General features: G+C 37.3%; 1 protein-coding gene and 1 pseudogene across 14 annotated transcripts in view; one reads left to right on the forward strand and one right to left on the reverse strand.

Moving 5' to 3' along the window:
* Positions 1 to 26,450, forward strand: part of EXOC6B (exocyst complex component 6B) — a 721,405-nt gene that overhangs the window by 57,762 nt on the left and 637,193 nt on the right. Inside the window, exon 2 of one of the 14 annotated variants that reach the window (XM_033400476.2) lies at positions 6,589 to 6,700. The exons of 12 other annotated variants lie outside the window; for them this stretch is intronic. The gene's annotated coding sequence lies outside the window, so the exon portion shown is untranslated. Of the gene's footprint in view, positions 1 to 6,588; positions 6,701 to 21,295; positions 21,354 to 26,450 lie in introns of all 14 variants that reach the window. One more of the 14 variants, XM_049696141.1, reaches the window with a different exon arrangement.
* LOC101287161 (general transcription factor IIE subunit 1-like) lies at positions 3,417 to 4,762 on the reverse strand (annotated as a pseudogene).

The following is a 26,450-nucleotide window of genomic DNA, read 5'->3' on the forward strand; positions in this document are numbered from 1 at the left end:
GTTGACGTTTCTCTTGTTATTTAGTTTGGTTGGAGTTTTTCTCTACCAGTTACCTTCAGATGGACTTATATAAACAATAATTTTTGAGTTCTTGTATATTCAGAATGGCTGCTCTGTAGACTGTACATTCAAAGGACAGCTTCATTGAACTTAAAACTTTGACTCGTATTTTGTTTCCCTGAGTATTGTCTTCTGGTGTTCGGTGTTGTAGAAAGGTCTGATGGCTGCTAGATTTTCTTTTCCTGATTATTGACTGTTTTTTTTCTTTTGCTGTCTTTTGGTTCTTCTTTTTCTAATCTATAGGAATTACTCTAAGGATTACCACATGCATCTTTGACTCATTAAAGTATAATATAAATTAATTCTTTTATCATTTCCTTGATACTACTAGGACCATATAACACTTCATTTTCATTTACCCTTTCCCATCTGTTAATCTATTGCTGTCATGAATTTTAATTTTACATGTCATTTAGTGCCCCCAAGACATTATTATTTTGTAGAGTCAGCATTCATTTATGTTTACCCCTTTTTGGTTTCCTACATTTCTGTGCTTTATTCTGAGATTACTTTCTTTTTGCATGAAGAACTCTCTTTAGCATTTCTTTGAATGCAAGCCTAATACTGACACATTCTCTCATTTTTTTGCTTGTTTGTATGAAAAGTGTCTTTATTTTACCTTAATTTTTTGAAATTGTCGTAAAATATACATAACAAAATTTACCATTTTAACCATCTTTAAGTGTATAGTTTAATGGCATTAAGTATATTCACATTATTGTGCAATCATCACCATCATCCATCTTCAGAATTTTCGTCATGTTCCCAAACTGAAATTCTGTGCCCATTAAACAATAATTCCTCATTCTCCCCTTTCCCTTCTCCTGGCAGCCACTATTCTACTTCCTGTCTCTATAAATCTGACGCTTCTGAGTACTTCATATATGTGGAGTCATACAGTATTTGTCCTTTTGTGACTGGCTTCTTTCACTTAGGATAATGTCTTCAGCGTTCATCCATGTTGTAGCATGTGTCACAATTTCCTTCTTTTTTTAAGGCTGAATAATATTCCATTGTATGTGTACCACATTTTGTTTATCCATTCATCCTTCGATGAACATTTGAATTGCTTCCTCCTTTTGGCTGTTGTGAATAATGCTGCTATGAACATAGATGTGTAAATATTTCTTTGAGTCCCTGATTTCACTTTTTTTGGGTATGTACCCAGAAGTAGAATTGCTGGATTATATGGTAAATTATTTTTAATTTTTTGAGGAACTGCCAAATTGTTTTCTGTAGTGGATGTACCATTTTACATTGCCTGCCTTAATTTTTAAGGGACTTTTTTTTTTAAAACTAGCTTTAGGATTCTAGGCTGGCAGTTTATTTTTTTTCAGCACTTTACTGTATATAATTCAATTGTTATTTGACATATATTTCCTGTTAAAAAGTTAGCTCTTAATCTTAATGTTGTTCCTTTAATATTTTTTACTATGGTTTTGTTTTTCTGCAGTTTTACTATGAGGTGCTTACGTATAGTTTTCATTGTATTTATCCTGTCGGGTTTGTAGAGCTTGAAACTGTGGATTGATGTCTTTCATTAGTTTTGGGAAATAGTTGACTCTGATGTTTTAAATATTGCCATTTCCCCATTATAGAAAGACTAGACCTCTTTCTGCAGAGTCACAAATTTAAAACTATTTTCCTAGTAACACTAAGATATTGCTTTCTTCTTTTACTCACATTCTTGCAGGAGAATATAGTGAAGTACGCCAGAGGCTATATGATATGTGAAGACAGTTGTTGTTTTAATGGCTAATGTAATATATGCTTGTGTATTCTTATGTTTAAATTTTTATTCAGCTTTAATTTTTAATGTGATAAATGTCAATAAATATAACCACGTATACAAAAGTTCTTGGGGAGATCCATATTTTTTAAGAGTATGAAAATATCCTTAAGCCAAACAGTTTGAGAACTGCTGGGGTAGGCATTTTGACTCTATCCCATATATTTCATATTTTTTATAGTCTTCTGTATTTTATATATTTTTATTTTCCTCTTTATGCTTTTTTTTAAATGGGAAGAGTAGGCATTTTAATTATGCTCCAAGGTGTTACAGAGCTAGATTAACAAATTTCAGTCAGTATAAAATAGACTTATTGTCAATATTCAGTCATAATACAACCCAGGTAAATGAATCATTACTTTATACAAGGCTCAGATGTTTAAAATCTATCTTAACTTTACACATGTACTATAAAATGATAAATACTTAAAATGACAATGCAAGGGAAATATTATAAAAATACAATTGTTGTAGACCCTTGTATGAAAGTTCTTTAAAGTTCTGCCTTAAGGAATAATACCATGCTGCATATCAGAACCAAAAATAAAGCATTTTCCTTGAGGTTACAATGCTCAGCGATATACTGGATGAACTCTAAAGTACCATGCCTGACAAGAATCAGAAGAGACAAGGCCTTCAATAATTTGAGAGAAAAAAAAAGAGAGAGGAGTAATCAATTGTCATATGCTGATTTCTGCTGGAATGGCCTCTTTAAACAATTATAGCACTGTGGAAGAACTGAAGAAGGGGACCAGTCTCAGCTTTATATAAAGGATTTCCAAGTCAGCACAAACTCAGACAGTGTTAAAAGGTACTGTTCCCAGTACTCTCCTTCAACCGTTTACATGGACTCCTCGTCCTAAGTCCCTGTTTTTTCTCTAATTTCTTCCTAAGGGCTTACCAAACACACTTTCTGTTTTCTATTATCCAACATACAAACCAAAAGGCATTAAGCAAAACAATATCTGTCAGTCAAGTCAGTTCTAAAGACACCAATTTTGGTTTAAGTATTAATCTTGAGATTTACACATAACCATCCTTCTTCCACAGACACTCCCACCTCCCCTTACATATTGACTCCATCCTAAACTGTGAAGCAATATGAAGTCTTAAGATTTTTTTTTTTCCTTCATCAATGATTTGCCTGTTGCCAAGCTGCTTGGTTGGCAGCAATATCAGGAGCTGTTTGGAATGCTTGGTCAGAATATATAAGAAGGATGTGGTCAGTGAATTACTGTAACCTATCAAAGTGAGCTTCTACAGGCAGACATGAAGAATTTACCTTTAGACTTCTCACACTCATTTCAGAAGGGAGAAAATGTGTCTTAAAAGGGAAAGGAAAAAAATTAGATAAGGAAATACAGCAAAATATTAATACTGTAGTAATAGGAAAGGGAATGCTACCTACATTGTGGGGAAGTTTCTGGCATAAAAATCAAACTTTCTCTCCCATTACTCTTTGCACAAGATTAACAGTTGATTTACATCAAGAGGGGCAGAAAGCCACTAAACACTTTCTTCAAAGGTAGGGAATTTCTTTTTGAAATGAGCATTAGAGAAGGGAGGAAAAGGTAGGGAAAGCTCAGTCAAAGAGGTCCTCAAACATGCGTTGTCTCATTGCTATGTACGCTTCCTTTTCATCTGGTGTCATTTGGGCCACCAGCTCTGGCTTCTGGCTCACTTCGCTGTAGGAGAACGGACGGCCAGCCACCATGACAATGGGGTCATCTGCTCCTTCCTCAAATTCATCCTCCTCCTCATCCTCTTCCCCATGATGTGCAGCCACAGCTGCCGCACAGGGTGGAGAGTCATTGTCTCACTCACTGGTCTCACTCTCAGAGTCACTGCCATTGGCAGTGGTCACAGGAGCAGCTGTCCCCACTGAGCCTGCTGTGGCAGAGGGGGTCTTCTTCTCATGAATGAGCAGTGCTCGCATGACCTCCTCATTATCATCTGGCCCCGCACGGCCTTCCTCACGCTCCTGAAACGAGTCTATATCTAAGCCACCTTCCTTCATCTCTTCAGAACTATGTGCTCCTTCGATAGTGCTCTCTCTTAACCAAATAGTTCTCTCTTTGGCAGATTTTCCCTCCAGTGAGGCTCGATGAAGATCGTCTTGGTCATCCATGTTAATGACAACATTCTGAGTGTATAAGTACTCATAAGACGGACCTTGGTGGCCCATGCTTCCTGGTGGTGCCCACCTGCCAGGCCAGCAACTGCAGCCGCAGTTGCTGCACGGTCCTTGCTCTGTTTCAGGGCTGGTATTTCTGTGGGTTCTGGCTCAAGTATTTCATAGGCCAAGTTCACATCCTCTGTCTCTCAAAGCAAAGCATAAATGGGCTCAGTTTGTTCATTAAACCTTGCCAAAAGTGTGTGTGCATCTTTTTTGGGCATTGCTGATTCATCTTCTTTGACCTCTGTGTGGCAGAAAATATAGCGGAAAGTTCCTGTCATGGGATCAAAGAGCTGATTATCTTCTAAATCTGTAAAAGTACCACTGCAGATGGGACATTTGAAGGAGGCCCGGTTGGTGGAATCTCTCTCATCAGTTTCAATCCTCCTTCTCATGTGGTCCAATTTATATTTTACCACATAAACAAGAGTACAATAATTGATAAAGTAGTAGTTGTGGTGAGTGGTTTTCCCATCTGCAGCAGTCTCCACTCTCATTCTGCACTTGATGAATTTGTCTCCCTTTAAATTATTCAAGAGTGATCGAAGTTGCTTCTGATCAAACTTGAGCAGCTCCAGCATGTCCTCCTCTTTCACACAGAGGTTTCGGATCAAGATGTCCAAGGCCAAAGCATGCTCAATGCCATAAAACCCCCGGATCACATACTTGGCTAACTGCTTCAATGCTGCAGGAACCTCGGTGAGGACATCTGGATCTGCCATCTTTAGCAGCAAACTTCAACTTTAAATGTACTGACCAAAGCACATCCTGCATGGGGAGGGCCCTGTGCCACATCATTTAGCCTGTTACCTTTGCCTGAAACACCTTAGGGGACCCAGAGTGAATCCTTGAACACTCCCACTGCAGCTTCCCTCAGCGCCTCCACTACTGGCTTAAACGAGCCGTGCCACTTGTGCGACAAAGAGAACGCCCTATTCCTGCGACCGGCTTTAGAAACCACGTGCTACTTTCCTCTTTATGCTTTAATCTGGATATTTTCTATTAATTTATCTTCACTAATCTCCTCTTGCTGATAAACTATCTATGGAGCTCTTAATTTTAAAAATAACATTTTCACTTCTGAATTTTCTCAATTTTTAAATAGCATAGATTTCAAGGCTCTGGTGAATTTTCCATCTTTTTGTCTATTTTGTTCTTTTTCCTTTTATTTTTTTTATCATATTAATCATAGACATTTCAAAGTCCTTTTCTCATAATTTCAATATCTGTGTCATCTGTGGATCTTGATTTTCAGTTATATGGTCCTCCCCCTTGGCATGCTTGGTAATTTTGGACTGCATGGAGATAAAAAACTCTTGGAGGTTCTGGGTAACCTTCTCTTCCGTAAGAGAAGGTTAAACTCCCCCCAACCCCGTCTTTTTCGGTAAGGTAGATAGAGTGGCAGTGATCTGAATCCAGTCAGGGTCAGAGCTATGGCTATCTCTGGTTCAGTACTGCCTTTTGCTATAGTCCTTCACATTTTCCAAACAGCGTTGGAGTGATGATTAGGGCCCCTATCCTCAGGTGGACACTGCATTCTAATCTTTACTCCATACCTCAAGACTACCTAAAACTCTGTTCTGCTTCTATGCTTGTCGTCTTAGCCTCTTGCCCGCTGTAGGTTAAGAATTCAGCGCATGTATTGAGGGAAAAACAGAAGAGTGTTGTGTTTTTTACCATTTTTCCTCTCTAGGATCTTTACCTCTTGTCTCTAATTTATGTCACTTCAGTGCCACAAAACTGTCAAAAGCTGATTTCTCTACCTCTTCTGCTTGATTCCTACACTGGAAACTTAGCCTCTTGTGTGCAGACTTGGCAAATATCTTGGGAAAAAGTGACTAAAGAATGTTGGCACACCCCTTCTCATTCTTCCCCTGGTCTCCAGCATTTTGTTCCCTTAATTTCTGATCATCTTAGCAGCTCTGTAAGTCAACCAAGAAAGAACATCAAAAATAGGTATGCAGAAAGCCTGGATAGGTGTCAGTTCAGATTGGAGCAGGGGAAATGGGAGCATCAAGAGAGAGTTTTCCAGAAAAAGGGGGGGAGATTCCCATAAGAAAGGAATGGTATACAACCTGGCTTAAAAGTGAAGAATATTTATATAGTTAAACTAATACAAATGTTGTTTATTGGTTTTAAAGACAAAGTACTGGTAAACCATAAAAGACAATTATGATTCTGGAACAGAATATATATGTTATTAACCCAACCCAGTCAATGTAAAATTCACTTCAACAGTTGGAAGAAAGTGAGGAAAACAAATGAAGAGAAAGTAAAGGGGAGCTAATGCCTCACTTTGCACAATTAGGGGGTCAAGGTAGTCATAGATGATGATGTAAGAAATAAAAGCATAAGTATATTATTAAGAAATAAAAGTACAATATTAAGCATAGTATATTAAATTACAAAAATAATCTTTAGAAAAACTAAAAGTGGTATAAGTATGTTGAGAGGAGAGGGAGGGGGAATGATATGGTATGATGAGGTAAATCTGCTCTGATTATAGCAGAAAGACAATATCTAAACTGATTAAAAAAAAGCAATATTATTATATGTTTTACAGATATGGGCTTACCTCCACAAAATTAAGACCAGAAACATTTAAAAAAGCTCCAAGTGGTTTTCTCTGGAATATTAAAATGGAAATCCAAGAAGCTTAAAGATCCTCAAGCAGGGTAAACACAAGCAACAAAACTACAGCAAGGCACCACAAAAGGAATCACAATAATAGCTCAAAAGATGGGAAGGGGGAAATGGAATTATACTTAATTAATTAAAAAGAAAGCAGGAAAAGAGGAAATCATTTACATTAATATAATTACCTATTTGACTAGGTTTAAGTCTGTTATCTTGTTATTTATTATTCATTTGTCCCATCAGTTCTTTGTCCCTTGTTTTCTCTTTTCTTACTTTCCTTAACTAAATTAGATTAACTGAATATATTTTAGGATTCAATTTTCCCCCACTATTGTCTTATTCAGTATACCTTTTTGTTATATATATATTTTAGTGGTTGCTGTACGGTTTACAATATGCATCTTTAACTTATTACATTTGCTATTGCCTGAATGTTTTGTGTCCCTTCAAAATTCATATGTTGATACCTTACCCTTCCCCCCCACTCCCCCTGCCAATGTGATGATATTAGGAGGTGGGGCCTTTGGGAGTTAATTAATTCATGAGGAAGTCATGAGAGTGGAGCCCTCTTGAAAGGGATTTGTGCCCTTGTAAGAAGAGACATGAGAGCTTGCTCTCTCTCTCTCTGTTCTCTGCAATGTGAGGATACAGTGAGAAGATGACTGTCTGGTAAACCAGGAAGCTGGCCCTCACCAAACACTGGATATGCTGTGCTTTGATCTTGGACTTCTCAGCCTACTGAACTCTGAGAAATAAATTTTTATGAAGCCACTCAGTCTATGTAATTTGTTATAGCAGCCTGAACTGATTAAGACAACAGTTTGCCTTCAAATGATATTATACCTATTCATATATAACATAAGATCCTTGTAACAGTATACTTTTATTTCCCCCATTGACCTTTGAGTTATAGTTAGCATGTATTTTACTTCTACATATGTTATGAATTCCACAATTCATTGCTATTATTTTTGCTTTAAACTTTCAGTTATCTTTTAGATAAATTTAAAAAATGATAAAAATCTTTATATTTATCATTTCCTATGCTCTTTATTCCCTTGTATATATCCATATTTTGACCTGATTTTATTTCTTTTCACCTAAGGAACTTACTTTAATGTTTCTTGTAGTGCAGGCATGCTGGAAACAACTTCTCTAAGATTTTGTCTGAAAAAAAGAAAATCTTTGTCCTTAGGTTTTGGAGAATATGTTTGCTGGCTATAGAATTCTAGGTCTACAATTTTTCCTTCAGCACTTTGGAGATATCTTTCCATTGTCTTCTTGCTTACATAATTTGGATGACAAATCTGCAGTCGTTTTGTTTGTTTGTTTGTGTTCTTTTTTCCCTCCTCTGTATCCTTTTAAGTTTTTTTTTTCCCCTCATTTTTTTTTTTTACTGTTTTTCAGCAACTCCAAGAAGCCTTTTCTGATTAATCCAATTCCACAGCAAACATTACGTTTTTATAATGCTGTACAGATTTAGGTGTACAGATTTAAACATTATATTAATTTCTATACAGATTTATAATTACCTTCAATTGTGTTTCCTTGTGTGTTTCTTATTATAGTATGTGTTTCCTCAAAGGGAAACATTCTTGTCTTCATTTTAGTAAATTCTCAATAAATGCTTACTAAGTGAGCCTATGATGGTAAAATGTCCAAACCACCTGGTATAGCCAGTTTTCTTGTTTCTGAGAAAACAGTTTTTTCTTTTTTTTTTTTTTTTTTTGGTGGTACGTGGGCCTCTCACTGTTGTGGCCTCTCCCGTTGCGGGGCACAGGCTCCGGACGCGCAGGCTCAGTGGCCATGGCTCACGGGCCTAGCCGCTCTGCGGCATGTGGGATCTTCCCGGACCGGGGCACGAACCCATGTCCCCTGCATCGGCAGGTGGACTCTCAACCACTGCGCCACCAGGGAAGCCTGAGAAAACAGTTTTTGTTTAACTTGCTGTGGTCATTTTATTTTATTATTTGGTTATTTTATTACTTAGTAGTCATATTTCTCTTGCCTTTTAAAAGTTTATTTCTTCTGGTTTAGTGTATCATGAACATTTAAGAAAATTACTCCCATTTCCCCTCATTAAGTAAACAATCAAGTTACTCCTTAGATTGGAGAACTGAAGTGTGATAAGCATATTCCATAGCTTTTGGAGAGTGACCTAAACATAACCCTATGGAGAAGTAATTTACTGGTAGGCAATATTTGTTTCTTCAGTGATGTTTGGGGCCATATTAGATTGTCATTTTGTTAACTGAGAATTGACCTGTGTAGGGTGTCAGATTCTCCAAAGAAGTCATATGATCTAGGCCAGATTAACTGATAATATATAATTGATGATAGATAAGTAATGAAAATATGCATTAGGCCTCAGGTAGATATCTAACGAATTATATAACAAACTTTAATCACAGGGTCATTTCTGAAAGGCAGGCAATTAATTTTTCCCAGTTACCCATTGTAAATTACTTAATTCCTTGTATTGAACCAATCATTTGGCTTTAGTGACCTCTGTTTTCAGAAAAATGTCTCTTAACATGTTAAGCTAGTCTGTCTCCAGTCTTTTTTTTTTATCATGTGAGTTTTGGTATCACTCATTCTGTTAAATTTTATTTTGATTGTTTTAGAACCATTTTTCCATATAAGTCCATATAGATCAAGGTTGTTTCAGATCTTTTTTTATCTTTCAAAGTATTAAAAATAAGATCATTTTAGTGTCATTTATGTAGTAGAACATGTATTTTATTTCTTGGTCTAGGCATAAAGTAAATTTATTGACTAGAGTGGATACTAAAATGACTCTATGTAGAGAGAGTTAATGACAGAAGTAAAGTCTTAATCAAAGACAGTGACCAGCATTTCTAGCCCTATCTTGGAACACAAAGGACTGTATAGCAAGGCTGACTGTGATATGCCAGGGCAATGTTTTGGGAGTATGATCCAGATCATTGGTTCTGGATGCTGACATTTGAAAATGATTTCTTGGTGGTGCATATGTGACCTTGGAATTATGAATTGTCTTAGAATTTCTTTTCAAGGGAAGGAAGCATATAAACGGGAGGGTAAACAAATATTTTGTTAATAATTTGCTGTAAAGACGGTTTATTACAGTTTAATATTAAACAGCTCAGGAGCCCTAAAATTTATCTCACTTGGTTCTAACTGGTGTTTCTTGCTGACACATGGTGTGAATCAACTGTCCTTCCAACTTGAAAAAGCAGAGAGCTCGCTGACACAACTCCTTTGTTCTAGGGAATTGTTTCCACTGTGCCTTCAAAAAAGAGGGACATTAAAAGCTTTGGCTCATAGCAAGTTCTCTCCAAGTTGGACACAGTTGGGGGGCTGAATCTTGGCTAAAGAAAGTGGGGTTGGTGATTTCTTTTGTATCTTGGATTTTTTTTTTTTTGAAATTGAACATTTACTTTTTCAAGCTCTCTACTTGACCTTATGTGATTAACAGTTCTTCCTTCCCCCTTAAAATGGAACCAGAAAATCTCTCATATGCTGGTGTTTTCCAGGGTGCTCCTTTCTTAGGTCCTAGAGTTGCTTGGGTTTCTGCCCTTCCTCATAGTTGAGTTTTCTTTTGTGAAAATATTCATGTACCTACTTAACAAAGCAAAACATGAACATGGAAGGTTTAATGACAAAATTATGTCTCAAAAGATCTCAGGGCTTCCCTGGTGGCACAGTGGTTGAGAGTCTGCCTGCCGATGCAGGGGACACGGGTTCGTATCCCGGTCCGGGAAGATCCCATATGCCGCGGAGCGGCTAGGCCCGTGAGCCATGGCTGCTGAGCCTGCGCGTCCGGAGCCTGTGCTCCGCAACGGGAGAGGCCACAACAGTGAGAGGCCCGCGTACCGCAAAAAAAAAAAAAAGATCTCAGAAGACTGGAAAAAGGATTATAATTGTAATAGATAGTAAGTAGTAGATTCAGACTATCAACTGAATGAATATAGCAATGTATTATAAAAACAAATTAAAAGATTTTATGTGACTTTAAGCTCAATGTACAGTATAACTGCCAGAAACACTAAAGCATTAGGCTGTTTTAATAAGGCCGAGTAACAAAGTTAAAGGAGATGAGTCTTATTTTCCTAGTTTGACCATGTTTGATCTGAAAATTGCTTGTATTTATAGCGTGCTTTCTGTGTGCCATGTACTGTTTTGAATGCTTTACTTACATTATGCCATTTAATCTTTACACAGCAACTGTATGAAATGGTTTTTATTATTATCTACATTTTATAGACGTGGAAACTAAACTATAGAGAAGTTTAATAACTTTCCCAAGGTCACAAAATTAATAACCAAGACGAATCCAGGAAGTTTGACTTTGAAGCCTGTGCTCTTGACTGCTGTACTACACTGCCTGTTTTGTTGCATTTTAAGAATGTTGACTACTAGAATGTGTCTAGAGGGTAAAAGCCTGAATTGAAAGGCTGTATGTAGAATAGTTGAATAATTTGGATTGTTGAGTCTGGAGAAGGGAAAGGAGGGACCAAGGACTCGTTTTTGGTGGTCCTTTGAGGGCAAAAATAAGATAATTGGTGAAAATTATAGGAAGGCAAATTTTATTTTTTATAAGAACTTTGCAACAGCTATTGAAATGGGATTGGTTGCCTTGTAATGAACGTCCCCTTACTAGAGCTGTTTCAGTGGAAGCTAGACACAAGTATGTGATAGAGATGTTTAAAAAAAATTGAACTTGTATTTGTGAATTAAGGCCAATCATTTCTGAGGTTCCTTTTTTTGGTACATTTCTATATTTCCATATTAAAGGGAGATCTTTGAAATGGCCTAGTGTATACTGCCCTTAAGCAAATGCTTCTGTGAAAAAAAGGCACAGTAATGATTCCTAATGGAAACATGGTGTGAGAGGAGGGGGTGTGTCCTCATTTATTTTCATCTAAAACATGAAGGGTTTTTTGTAAATAACTTTATGATATTGGTAGGGAGTTCTTTGCATATCATGTTAGTGGTATAGGAAACAACAGAAAATAGCTTACTTTTCCAATTCACAAATCAAGTTACTTAAATTGAGTAATAGATCAGAGGTTCCATGGTAATAACCATTGAGGCCCCCCTCTTCCCCTCCCATTTGAAGGATCATGAAAGAACATTAATTGGTGAGGTTCATAGTTGCTATGGAAGGGCTCTAGGAAACTGCTGTGTGAGTTTTTGAATAAAAAATTTCAGTGTGTCAAATATATGTATGTTTTAAATACATTTTGAAGTTATGATCAGTAATGAGAAGGTTAGAATATAGAAGAGATACTGAATTTTTAAAATTCCAGAATTCCCTGGCAGTCCATTGGTTAGGACTCCATGCTTCCATTGCAGAGGGGCATGGGTTCGATCCCTGGTCGGGGAACTTAGATCCCACAAGCTGCGGCAGCGTGACCAAAAAAAAAAACACAAATTCTGATCAGTGGTGATTGCTTCTTGGGTTTGTAGGTGATAGATTGTGAGAAGAAATTCTTCTCTATTTTTTTACATAATTGTTTTTGAATAATTATTAAAAACTAGGCCCCAGGTTACTCTGAAGTGTTTGTTCTTGTTTGGTTTTTAATTTTAATTAATATTTTATTGAGCATCTACTATGAACCAGGTACTATTCTAGACTTTTAAAAATGCACTTCCTTTTCTCAATTATAAAAGCAATACATGTTTAAGAAAATAAAAAGTTAGAGAAGTAGAAGAAAGTCACAATTGCCTTATTCAAACCATTTGAACCATTCAAACCATTTTGCCATTTGTATTATTTGTATTATTTTGGTGATTTTCTCCTCTGCCTCCTCCCTCTTGTGCTCATCTTCCTCTGTCCCATTTTCCTTTTCTTCCCTCTCATCCTTTTTCTTTCATCTTTTCCTTGATATAACTGTAGCAACCTGGGGAAGGTAGATGTTTTTGTGTACTGGCAATGTCAGAAAGGTTGCTTCATGCGTGAAATGATGATATTGGTAACTACTCCAGTAGGATTATTTTTGAGCAGTAAGTGAGTTAGTGTATGTAAAATGTTCAACAGAGGGCTTGGTACATTATTTTTAAAATGCTTATGTTTACTGTTGTAATTTTGAGCTGGATTTATCCTTTAATGTTCTGGGTGATATCGGTATAGTAAGATTTCCTAGACTGAGTTGCTGGGTGGTTGAATGATTGGCCTCTAATTTTCTTACGAATTGGTACTATACGTAACTTTCCCCCTCATGTTCTTGAGCCATCATTACAAACTCAGACTTGCACCTCAGAGTTTTTTCAAAACCATGATCAGGTATAAATCAACTTACCTGTTCCATATGATGTGTGGTAGGATTTCTCTGCATACCCCTGCGATAACCATTTAATAGAACACTTGATCCAGGTCAAAATAGAATAATGAAAAGTTGCTAAATAGCAGGGCATTTAGCATTGCCCTTTGTTCAGCTCTCCGTGACTGTACATTATGGTGTCTAGTCTGGGTATGAGACTAATGTTTATCATTATGGTACAGAATTCTTGACTACTTTTATGTTCTACCAAATAAAAATCTTTAACAGACTCCACCCTGCCCTCCCCCTTAAATAAAGAAAGACTTTGCCAACAAATTTTTTTCTCTCCTTTGAGAGTTAGCTTGGTAATTTGGAGCATATAACCATGATGTTTGGGAGCTGTTTCCATTGTTGCAGTCTGATTGTCCATGGTTTAATCATCAGTAGTTAAGAAAGAAAGCAAAAAATGGCTCCAGGCTGCAGAGTACCATAAAAACTTTCCACCTGGAAGCAATTTTTTTCTAAAAGCCCTTAGGGACTGCTGTCACCCTTCCCCTTCTATTGGCAACAAGGGCCAGAAATACCAGTTCCCTTCAGAGCCAGGTCTTGTTGCAATTTAATCATCTTCCTTTTCCTAGCTTCCAGAGAAGGTTTGAGGAGAGCTAGGGAAATAAATTATTCCCAGACACTTCTACAGTAGATTTCCTTGAACCTTCTAAGTCCCTTCTTCCTCTAATTCCTTCCTTTTCTATTTAGCATTTTAGCTGAAGTACAAATTATTTGCACTGCTAGAACTTGAATTTACTTTTGAAGCAAGAATGTTTATTATTAACTCTAGTGCTTGTCTTTGGAGAAAGTCTAAATCTTGAAACATTTTTGGGCACTGCTTTAGGCCCTTTGTCACTTTGTCTTCTCTGTGGGAGGTGGGCATTGTTCCAGGTGTAAACCCTCAAGGAACTCATGGTCCTGTAGGGGATATAGACATGTAAATAAATCATTACTGTGTAGAGTGCTCAGTGTAGTACCCTTTCAACAATATGAACAAATAAACATTTCAAAACAAAAGAGTATCAATTCAGCTTTCCATCAGTGAATGTCAATAGTGGTGGTGCCCATTAATTTCTAGGATATTATCATGCATTTGTTCAAGAACTTTAAGGCAAAACAGGATGATAGTACTTCTGGTGAAATTTACCTCAAATTACACATGGTTTCATAGGTTCAAGGATGGTTCAGATTTGCACAGTGTCAAAATGAGAGACAGGTGGTAAATGAGGATACTGTGACTGTAAAGGGGTACCATTTATCTTATATGACTTATCAAGGATAGGTCTAGGTGTTTTAACAGAATTTGTTTCTTCATCTTTTTAAAATAGAATTTTAAATATATTTCTTAAAAATAGGCTATTACATGCTGTAACAGGTTTTTTTTTATAAACATCTTTATTGGAGTATAATTGCTTTACAATGGTGTGTTAGTTTCTGCTTTATAACAAAGTGAATCAGTTATACATATACATATATCCCCATATCTCTTCCCTCTTGCATCTCCCTCCCTCCCACCCTCCCTATCCCACCTCTCTAGGTGGTCACAAAGCACGGAGCTGATCTCCCTGTGCTATGTGGCTGCTTCCCACTAGCTATCTACGTTTGGTAGTGTATATATGTCCATGCCACTCTCACTTTGTCACAGCTTACCCTTCCCCCTCCCCGTGTCCTCAAGTCCATTCCCTAGTAGGTCTGTGTCTTTATTCCCATCTTGCCCCTAGGTTCTTCATGACCATTTTTTTTTTCTCTTAGATTCCATATATATGTGTTAGCATACGGTATTTGTTTTTCTCTTTCTGACTTACTTCACTCTGTATGACAGACTCTAGGTCCATCCACCTCACTACAAATAACTCAATTTCGTTTCTTTTTATGGCTGAGTAATATTCCATTGTATATAGGTGCCACATCTTCTTTATCCATTCATCTGTTGATGGACACTTAGGTTGTTTCCATGTCCTGGCTATTGTAAATAGAGCTGCAATGAACATTTTGGTACATGACTCTTTTTGAATTATGGTTTTCTCTGGGTATATGCCCAGTAGTGGGATTGCTGCGTCATATGGTAATTCTATTTTTAGTTTTTTAAGGAACCTCCATACTGTTCTCCATAGTGGCTGTATGAATTTACATTCCCACCAACAGTGCAAGAGGGTTCCTTTTTCTCCACACCCTCTCCAGCATTTATTGTTTGTAGATTTTTTGATGTAACGGGTTTTTAATGTAGTTGAAGTTGGCTTCTTTTGGGAAAAAATGCCTAATATCAGCATATCAGTAAGCAGGAGAAAAGTAGCCTTCAGTATGAATCTTCAAAGAATGGACTCACAGTCCTATTTGGTGTAAATGTCTCCAGAGAGTGCAAGCTTAAATTCTTGCTGGCTTTATGAACAGTTTCTTAGGTTCTGCCTAGTTTGTAAGGAGGGGAGTTTCTATATTAGGGTATAGTAGTTGTAGTAGGAAGGGAGGTTTTATAGTAGGGGTGTGTTATGAGCTGAATCTTGAAGGATGAGGAGGAATTTCCCAGATAAAGTGATAATAAGGAGATTCTTGGCAGAGGGACTACATAGCACACTCAGGGAACTTCAAGCAGAGTTGTAGAGTGAGTGTGGGGAGTATTCAGAGATAAATCTGTACATGGATGGGGTCTTACATACTATGCTAGGGACTTTGGACTTGATCCTGAGGCAGGACTTAATCCTAAATTGTGGTGTGCGTGTGTGTTCTTGTGTGTGTGTGGTGTGTGTGTTTCATGATTATATTTCATTTAAAGAAGATTACTGTGAGAGAAGTATCGAACATGGACTTTTAGGAAAGTAAGGAGAGGGAGGTGAAAACAGTTGCTTGGAGGAGAGATAATGACGCAGGGCAAGGCAGTAGCAGAGGAGGATAGAGAGGAAGAAAAACATAGAAAAGCTATTATGGAATTAGATTGGGAGGCCTTAGTGATTGATTAGTTGGAGGGAGGTGTGAGGTTGAGTGAGGCGTCAAGGATAACTTATGTATTTCTAGTGTCGGTAACTGGGTGGCTCTGGTTGTTTCAATTGAGATGGTGAATATAGGAGGGATGTGCAGGTTTGGGTAGAAGAGTTAATGATTTTAACTTTTGACATGCACTGTTTGAGATGTATTTGAGGATGAATGGTGGTTGAATATTCAGGTTTACAGGATTTGAAAGATATGCCTTGTTATTGATTTGGGAACCAACGATGTTTAATTAACAGTGAAAGCTGAAGTATTGGTGATATCTCCGAGGGAATATGAAGAATGAGAAGAGATGAAGTCCAAGCAGGTATTGAGGGCCAGAAGGACGAAGAATTATTGGAGACTGAGAAGGGGAATGTAATAGAAACCCTGGGAGTAGATATTTAAGAAAGAGGAGGTGGTTAGCGATGGCACATATAAAAGAGGAGTCAAGTAAATGATTTGATTTGACAATTAGTAGGCTTTTATTGACCTTAGCAAGAATAGGTTCATTGGGGGGATGTGGGTAAGAAACAGGTTACACTGGATCGAAGAGCAAATCCAATTTGAGGAAATGGAGGAAGTGAGTATAGACTGCTCTTTTAAGAATCTTAACTGTGAAAGGAGAAAGAGGGAAAGAGAAAGGATACCAGATTAAAATTATTGGAAGAGAGATTTTAATTTAATAGTACTTCATTTAAAAAACACAAAAAAGCGCCAAGTTATTTTGTTAAGAGGGGACATGTTTTGTTAAGAAAAAGAAGTCAGTAGAGCTAAAACATGAAAAGTACAGACATTTAAAAAAGTATTGATGGGGTACAGGGGAAAGGAGATTTTTAGAACATAGGATTAGTCTTATAAGTAAGGTAAGTTGTCTGTTTTATTGAGATAGGAATGCACAAATGTAAGGGTAGATAGAGATATAGATAGACTTGTATATTGGAATGCAGGGAATTAAGAAGATTCATGCCTAATAAGCTTGTATTTTCTTTATGAAATTAGGTGGCAAAAGTAAGTTGCTGGATCAAGGTTGGACTCTTAAAGAGAATGGCAATAGTTTGGAATAAATGTTCTAGTCGTGGAAGAATGAGTTGGCAAAAGACACACCAGATGTTTGGATGCTGCTAACGGTTCATGTATTTGTATAATTAGCTCCATCAGTATAAGGTTCTACACACAACTGTAGTTGAGTCATAAAGAGAATGGCAGCCAGTTCTAAATGTTGGTAGATAGAGCTGAATAGAGAAGAGTGCTCTTCCTCTGTTGGGGGACTTCTTTTGGTGAGGCTTATAGGTTTGTCTTTTTACTTTGAGGATAACAACTTCCTGTATCTTTCATCAATTCTGGGAAATCCTCAGCTATTTCTCCGAATATTACATGTTTTTTGTTTTTTTGTTTTTAAAAATTATTTATTTATTTAATTTTTGGCTGTATTGGGTCTTCATTGCTGCATGTGGGCTTTCTCTAGTTGCGGTGAGCGGGACTACTATTCATTGCGGTGCTCGGGCTTCTCACTGCAGTCGCTTCTCCTTGTTGTGGAGCACGGGCTCTAGGTGCATGGACTTCAGTAGTTGTGGCTCGCGGGCTCTAGAGTGCAGGCTCACTAGTTGTGGCACACGGGCTTTGTTGCTCTGAGTCATGTGGGATCTTCCTGGACCAGGGATTGAACCCGTATTCCCTGCAGGCAGATGTCAGGCAGATTCTTAACCACTGCGCCACCAGGGAAGCTGTTTGTTATTTTTTACTAGAGCTCCCATTAAACCCATCCTATTCTCCATGTTCTTAACCTTTCTTTACTGTTTCCTGCTATAGGTTGAGTGTTTTGTGTCCCATCAATATTCATATGTTGAAATCCTAACCCCCAAGGTGATGGTATTAAGAGGATTAAGAGATGGGACCTTCGGGGGTGATTATGTCAAGAGAGTGGAGGCTTCATGGACAGGATTAGTTTTCTGGGCCATTATAAAGAGGCCCCAGAGAGTTTGCTTGCCCTTTCTGCCCTGTGAGGATACAAGTTAGCTGCCCAGAAGAGGGCCCTCACCTGACCATGCTGGCACCCTGATCTCAGACTTCCAGCTCCAGAACTGTGAGAGAGAAATTTTTGTTGTTTATGTTACCCAATCTGTGGTATTTTGTTATAGCAGCCTGACAGACTAAGACATTTTACATCTTTTGTCTCTGTGCTGCATTTTGTATAAGTTTTACGCATACTTCCTAGTTAAATATTGTCCCTTCCCATTTATTAAATTTTTAAATATCAGTAATTATAGTTTTTATTCAGAAAGTTCTATCTTTTCCAGTGTGTCTGTTTTTGTTTTGGTAATTCCCTCATGTTTCTTTAAATATATTACACATTTATTTTTAATTTATACATATTTATTTTCAAGCAGGTCTGATTCTGTTGTTTTTGTTGATTCTTGTTTATATGCTTTGTTTCCTTGTGTGTTTCATGGTTTTTGATACTTGAGTTCAGCTCAAAGGAATGTTATTATTTGTGAAAATAATTAGAACTATTGTTAAGATGTATTCCTCTAGAGAAGCTTTTCCTTTTCTTCAGTCAGTTTTCTGGGGTACTAACAACCAGACTTTTAAAATAAATTCTCAATTTGAGATATCTCAGACCACACAGGTAATATTAAGTATGAACATGGGCCCTCACTTTGGGTGAGAAGGCCAGGTTGTGGCTTCAAATTATCCCAGGAGTACGTCTCCCCGCTTCCCTGCCCAAAACAAGGAAGTTTCCTTTCAGCCACCTTTTATGGGGAAGAATTTTTCTACATCTTTCACTAAGGGTGTAGCCCTTGGGTGTCTTGGCTTTATTCACTTGGAGGCCTCTCATTGGACTCCCCGTCTCTTGTGGGCCCTAGGTTTTGTCTCTTGTTCTCTATATAGCTATAAAATAGAAGCATTAGGGGCTTCCCTGGTGGTGCAGTGTTTGAGAGTCTGCCTGCCGATGCAGGGGACACGGCTTCGTGCCCTGATCTGGGAAGATCCCACATGCCACAGAGCGGCTAGGCCCGTGAGCCATGGCCGCTGAGCCTGCGTGTCCGGAGCCTGTGCTCTGCAACGGGAGAGGCCACAACAGTGAGAGGCCTGCGTACAGCAAAAAAAAAAAAAAAAAAAAAAAGAAGCATTAGGTTGTAAGGGATTGGTAGAATCTGGAGTCCTGTTCTAGTTTTGTTTTAGCCTCTGGAAATTTTCCTTATTTTCTTTTTTGCTTAGCCACGCACTAAAAAAGACTTAGAAACTTAATGCAGCAGTTTTAGAAGTTTAGTAGTAGAAAGGTTTTTCATGGTATATCCAGTCTTACATATTGTCCATGGAACTTTATCCTGTTTTGCCTACTTAGTTCTCCATCATGTTTTAGGATGGAAACTATTCTCATACCTTTTATCCATCCTCCTTTCAGGGTCTTCATTGCTTATAGACTTAAGGTGTCTTAAATTGTGATCATTTATGGCCATGGGGTGTGAAATTAGACCAGGAATTGAATGTGATGTTGGCAAGTCTGGTTCTTTCTCAGAAAATCAGAAAAGTATGTGCGTGTGTGTTTGTTTCATGCATGTGTGTGTGTATCACAGATGCATACATATAGCATACACACTATATAACATACATATATGTGTATATAATGTGTACTTATGTAGGTACATACATACTATACACAACATACACATTTACAAATGACGTCACATTTATTATAGTTTGATTTAGTGATTCTGGGAAACTTGGCTGGTCTAATTTTGTTAGACCCACATTAAATCTACATGCATAAGGAGACCAGGACTATTCACTTAAGTGTTTCTAATACCTGTCCCCCATTGGTTTGTTTTTCTGTGTGAATACCTTTATGATCGCTGTCACTGTAGCCATAATGATAATTTTAAGTGTGGAGAATCTGAAGCATTTCTTCAATTAATAGGCAGTCTTTTACAATATTTTCATAGCTCTTCAGAGCAATTATTTAAATTAAATACTTAAATCTTTTGTAAAGGATCTTGAAGAGTTCTACTAACATACACTAGATTCAGACACATTATGATGGTGGTGGATAGTAAGTGAATCAGTAGTTTCATTTTGTTCTAGCTTTACCTGTTTAAGTGTTAAACTTGACACTTTGAATTCCATGCAGTGAAACTGGAGCTAATCTACCAGTGTTAATTATAACCCTGTATATACCAACCGTATTAGATTCAATCAGTATCACCAGGCTGTAGATGGAGTATTTCTTTTATTTGGCAGTAGCATCTGAAACCCAACTTTTAGCTGTCAGATTTTATGACCACCACTGAAAGCTGCAGTGAAATAAATCTTATTGCACTTAATGCAAATTGATACAGAGGCCAAGATGAAGCCACTAACATATCTTGTAGTGCTTTTGTGTCTTCAGTTGCTTATGCTGATTAATTGTTCTAACAGTGTGACATTATCATGGTAGTAGTTAGAGCAGTCTTCATATCCTTAATTTGGAGTTTTCTTGCTTTTGTTAGTTTATTTCCTAATAGTCTGTTGTTGATTTGACTGATGTTTTGTGACAAGGTCCCCTTCTCCACTTTCCTGTGCTATTTAACCAATACCTGGGTTTTAGTAGGCTCTTTGGCTAGGTGCCATTTGAAACTTCTCTACCCTGTTTTTATCCCTTTGAAAATAGCCATCATGGAAGTGTGGGGTTCCCTTCCTGCCTTGAGGGAGAGTTCCATCACAACTTCTTTTGGTTGCGTGGGCTATCTTAGTGAAGCCAGTTGGATACCTTGGTATTTGCAAAGTGGGAAAAGGATTTGAATGTATTTGGTCTCCTGTGGCAGTACAAAAACATTTGGGTGTAGTCTTCAGCTTAGACTTCATCAATTAGCATATGCTTCCCCTGTCATGGATGGTGATATACAGTGATCTACTTTCACATTTTGCACTCAGAGCATCCAAATTACCATAGTAAGGTCTGAATTAAATTGATAGACAAACTGAAGTAAGGAAGGGAAGGGGACTTTAAAATCCTCTTGACCTCCTGCAGTTTCTCTTTCAACATCCTGCTCAAATCTGTTTTTCTACTTTATTTTTAACTTTTGGAATAAACAGAAATACTAATGATGCTTTTATGGAGCTTAATAAGAAGAAAATGTTTCAGGACTAAAACCATGACAGAAGTTAAAAAACATATATATGAAAAAGAAAAGAACAAAAATTCTGGAATTTTTTCTTGGACTAATCAAAAACAAAAGCAAAATGTTCAGTCTTTTGTGTCTTGAAGTTCTCCTTGGTTCTGAAAACATCTCAACAGATAAACTGTGTTTGATATGATACTCTTTTGCATCCATCTTTGAGGCAGTCAGAAACCCACATGTTAGTTTCCTACCCTTACTTCTCTTTCTCTATCTTTAGCATACATGGAGGATCTCCTCTGTGCCAGGCTCTGTGCTATAAGCTGGAGATAAAATGGGTAAGACACAGTCTCAACACACAGGAGATTAACATTTTGGTGTGGGGAAACTGACAAGTGAATGGGTAATCAGAATATAGTTAAATAGATTCTGTGATGGCATTAATAACAAAGGAGGAACACATAACAGAGTCTATGTGATTAGAGAAGGTTTCCAGAAAAAGTAAGGTGCAAGCTGAGATTTGAAGAGTGGATTGAGAGTTAACTCTTAACTAAGAAGAAAACCAGAAAGAGCAGTCTAGGTCCTGGAAACAGGATTCCTTAGCCATGTTTAGACTTTGACTGGTTGCTGGTTGTTTCTTTGATTTGCCTGCTACCTTTGAAGAATGAACAGTGTTGTGCACTTAGGATACTTTGTTTTGAAAGTAGCAGACTATTGAGACAAAGTGGAAATAGGAAGTTTCCCTTAAAATAGGAAATTTATTAATGCACATAACATGAAGGCTGGAGATAGGACTGTTTCAGGATTGGCTCATCATCAAGGACCCAGTTGTTTTCCATCTTTCCCCTTTGCAATCCTCAGATTATTGGCAATATCTCCTCTCTTCTCAGGATGGTTGCTTCATCCCTAAGCATTGTATAGGACAATGTCCAAAGTAGGAAAAGCAGTTTCTTTTCCTGCATCCTTCAGGAAAGAAACCTTTCCTTGGATCCTCACTTCCAAAATTCCCTTTACTTCCATCAGTGACTTGTGTCATCTGTTAATTGGTCACTGACAAGGGGAATGGAATTACCATGATTGGTCTAAATTAGTATTTACCCCTTGCGGTAGGATGGAAAGGTGAAATACCAGAACAAATTGGAACTCTTCCAGCAGGAAGAATGGAATAGCTGTTGTGTAGGCACAACTAATAGGGAGCAAACTCATCATAAAGTGTGTGTGTGTGTGTGTGTGTGTGTGTGTGTGTGTGTGTCTTTTAAAAAACCACTTAGCTTTGTGTCAGGCTTCATATTGCATTAGTTTTTCCTGTTTTCTTTGGGAGTCAGGCCCAGGTGTATCAGTAACAAGCAATATAATTTTGATTAAGGCATTTAACTTTTCTTGGCTTCAGTTTCCTCCATTGTACAATAAAAGCTTTGTATTCCATCCCCGAGACCTCTTTCAACTCTAACGTTTTAGGGGTCCATGTGACTTTCTTACTTTCCTTTGCTCTAAAAGGAGACAGACTGATGTACTACAGAGAACACTTTCTAGCTGTGTGGATTTGGCAAATTACTTCATCTTCTTGGGTTTTAAGTTCCTCAGTTATAAAATGGGAATAATGTCTAATTTATAAGGTGCCTAGGATTTAAATGAGATAACACATGCTCATTACATTATTTATTTATTTTCTCTTTTGACAGATTGGAGCTGATGTTAAGTTCTTGCAAGTGATATAATCCTGTAATGATTCAGTACTTGGGAATCATAAATATTTTTGTTGAATAGAATTCCTGAAGTGTTTTATAAATTAAAATCTCTCTCTTAATCTAGGTGGAATGTTTAGAAGTATGTGTCAGATATGGACACTAGGGTAAAACATTTTACTTTTTGCAAAAACCTGTGGTTTACTTGGGATTTTTTGGAAATTAGACTCCACAAGGCAGCATTTATGTAGTTGAGTAAAAATTTAGGCTATTAAAAGTTGCTAGTTTCCAAACATATCTTATTGTTTACATTTCACTAGGTACCAGAATATTCTTTGGATTATCACAAATAATTAAACCAGTGGTGCAGTTTATTTTGTAGTCTTGTTTAATTGTGACATACCTATGGCACACATGTCAAAAGCATATGACTGTTTTCAAGATCCTGCTTTCTATTAGAAACGGATGTTTAAACATTAGAGTACTTTATGTAAAATATCATTTAATAACAAGTTATAAGACTTTGGCTAGCAAGTATTATAGAATATAGTTTTTAGATTTTTAAGCAGCCTCTCTTTGCTTGGTCACATCAAATTTAAGTTTCAAAGCATGTTGGAAATGGGCCATCACTAGATGGCAGTCTTTCTCCAGTTTAATCCATTTATTGTGGGGGAGGGAGATAACTGTTCAGGTGCAATGTTGATTACCAATATTAGGTTAATTTCAGGAGATCTATGACTTTTCCAGAATTTAAGACTTGTTTATTTTTGTTTTTAGCATTTTATATCTGATAGCTGGTTAGCACTAAGTCTGAGATACAGGTGAAATGCTGATGTGAGTTGAACTGTTAGGTACTAATTATAGTTGCCTTTTCCTGTTAGGCAGTTTGAAACAAAACCTTTAAATCAGTGGTTTTTAACCCTTTGATAACCAGATGAAAACTGTGGATGTTTTCCTTAAAAATTACACATATGTGCTTCTGCTTATACACATAAAATCTGGAAATTGTGGTTTTCCAGATGCATACTCATGGAACACAGGTTAATTAAATATAGTCCAAAACTCCTGTTTTAGATGTGTGGGTTTTACATTTTATTCTAACTTTTAAAATTCTCAAGATATTCAGGAGATTCACTATAAATCTTTCATGTTATTCAACATTATTATAATTGAAGAGACTATTAGAATCATAAAGACCCTAAAATAGGAGAAACAGGTGGGGCCTAGTGATAAGGATGTAGAAAATTCATTAACTTGTTTTGAACTACCTCTTTACACTGTTCTGAAAAATGTATGATCTTTACATTATTGCTGACTGGACTTGAAAGTGGAAGTGAATTGCAGAAATTTAGAGCTAGGCTGATGCTAAAGAGGATTTCTAATTGATTGCTTCCTATTTTCTAATGAGAAAGCTGAGGGTGAGAGAGATTAACTGAATTGACCAAAGACTCATAGCTAGTTAATTACATTGCTAAACACCAAGGCCATGCAGTCAGGCAGCAAAAATCCACTCTTCCTTTCTTTGATTTATACTTTTTTTTTTATAGAAAGTTCAGGGAGCTAGGATAAATTATGAATTTCTTAGCTATGAGATTTTCTTCTCCTTGAGGTTATCTTTTGTCATATTAATGTAGATCTTTGGAGGGAGAAAAATAAAAAGTTTTACATTGTAGAAGGAAGTATACTTACTACCTAACTTAAAAGTATTAATGGGTCAAGATATAACTGAATTTGAAACCAAGAGGCTTGTCTCAGTATTGAATAATAATCTTCTTATGCCATTTAGACTGATGAATTTTCCGTGGTTATTCCTCTTCTTCAAATGGCAAGGAATACTGGTGCCTTTACATGGAAATCTTTCTTTTCCTTTCCTTTGGAAGGGGAAAAGTTATGCTTTTTTTGAGGTTAGTTGAAATGTCAATAGTAGATTCTGTCTTGTGTTTCCCAATAGCTCTTCTAGGCAAGTGGTTATGCTATAGTATGTCTTAGTTGTCAAAGCCGGGATTGTTTATAATTTATTTGAAGATCTTGTCCCTTTATTTGAAATGAAGGAGAATGAATCTGGATTGCTCTGGTTTTTCTGAAGTAAGTGTTCAGAATTCTTACCGGAATCCAAACTTGTATATATATTTTCTATGGTTACTGCTTGAGTTCTGGGTAGTGGAAGTGATCTGCTGAGGAGTGGGTGCTCTCTTATCCACAGGACCAGGGTGGTGATCTGGTACCTACAAATGATTATAGAACCAGAAAATGTTGGTAATGAGCAAATGTATATTTGTTGAATAAATATCAGAGATCAAAGTGTTCTTAGAGATAATGTTATTTATTTACTCAGTGAACGTTTACTCACTGCCTATTACCTGTCTGGCACTGCTGTAGAGGTACAGTGGTGAATTGGCAGACAAAGTTCTTGCCCCGGAGTTTACAATCTAATTGGGATGGGTTGGGGGGAAGATAGATAACAAACTATGGATGATGAGAAGGAGAAAGTTGCTTGAAGATATAGGGGGTGAGTGTTACTAGCCTAAGAACAGTAAAAACAAAATTCTTGAGGCAGGAAGAGGCTAAAAAAAAAATCCTCTGTAGCAGGAGCATAGAGGATGGAGGAAGGCAAGGCTAGGGGGTGGGACCTAGAGAGAAGCAAGGTTAGAGAGCTAATCAGAGGTTAGATTATGTGGTATGTTATAGGCCGTGGTAAGGATTTGTGATTTTTATTCCTTTTGTAAAGAGAACGAATTGGAGCGATTTAAGCATGAGGCTACATCTGAACTATTGCTTCATAAAGACCATTTTTACTGCTGTGTGGAGAGTATCTGCATTGGGAGAGGGAGTAGAGGGGATGAAGAGTGCAGAACGGAGACTTTTACTTTTAGGAGGCTATTGCATTGATCCAGTGTGCCAATGATACAGGTTTAGACTAGGGTTTTAGTGGAAATGGAGGGATGGTGGTCAATTTTAAGATATGTTTTGGAGGTTGAGTTGTCAGGACTTACTAATGGATTGGATGGGGTGTATGATGGAAAGAGGTACATGAGGAGTGATTCCTGGATTTGCATTTTTGACTTGGGCAACTGGATAGTACCGTTAGCTGAGATGGGGTAGCTGAGTGGTGGGGAGCATCAGGTTTGGGAGTGGAGATAGTTTGGTGATAGATGATTTTTTTGTTTTTCTATGTTAAAATTTGAGATGGCTTTTGAAAATCCAATTGGAGTTGTTAAATTATAGCTGGGTATTTGAGTCTAGTGCTCAGAATTGAAGGTACAGATTAGGAAGTCTACCACTGTAATAGATAGTATTATAAAGACATGGGATTAGCTGGCATTTCTTGGTGAGAGGGCATAGGTAGGGAAGAGAAGAGCTTTTACGAATATTTAGAAAAAGAATAGAGGAGGAGGAGCCCAGGACGGAGATTGAGAAGGCATGTCAGTAAAAGGATGAAAATCACTTAGTGTGGTATCATTGAAGTCTAGAGAAAATGGTGTTTTAAGAAGGAAGGTATATTTAAACCATAACAAATGCTGCCTTTAGGTACAGTAGGATGGATGCTAACTAATGGGGGTTGAGGAAGTAGAAAGAAGTTTTGCTGGGAAGGGGAGCAGAGAAATGAGATGGTAGCTGGAGGGAAATGTGTAGGTAAGGACAGGTTTCTTAAAGTCATGTTTAAATAGCCATGAGAATGACTTAGTGGAGTGGGAGACATATATAATACAGGATAGGGATAAAAGGGAATAACTGCAGGAGTAAAGTTCT

The sequence above is a fragment of the Orcinus orca genome, chromosome 13, assembly GCF_937001465.1.
Source record: "Orcinus orca chromosome 13, mOrcOrc1.1, whole genome shotgun sequence".
Lineage (NCBI taxonomy): Eukaryota > Metazoa > Chordata > Mammalia > Artiodactyla > Delphinidae > Orcinus > Orcinus orca.